Below are 226 nucleotides of genomic sequence, written 5' to 3'. Positions count from 1 at the left end.
GGTTTTGTGAGCGCAGCCCCAGCGGGGTCTGACATCTTGGGGGGGCTGCGCTGGCCATGGGGTCCCCTCCCTGCTGGGCTCAGCACCATCCCCACTTGAATGAGGCTGTTTCATAGAGATCCCAACATGTGGAGCAACAGGCCAGGGCGAAACGTGGCAGTTCAGGGTCTTGCGGGGCCGGGGCCCGTCCCTGCCCAGCGCAGGGGGAGTGGGCAGATGCCCCCCA

Source organism: Cariama cristata, unplaced genomic scaffold (genome assembly GCF_000690535.1).
Source record: "Cariama cristata isolate BGI_N322 unplaced genomic scaffold, ASM69053v1 scaffold25164, whole genome shotgun sequence".
Lineage (NCBI taxonomy): Eukaryota > Metazoa > Chordata > Aves > Cariamiformes > Cariamidae > Cariama > Cariama cristata.
Note: the sequence above shows the minus strand (reverse complement) of the source record.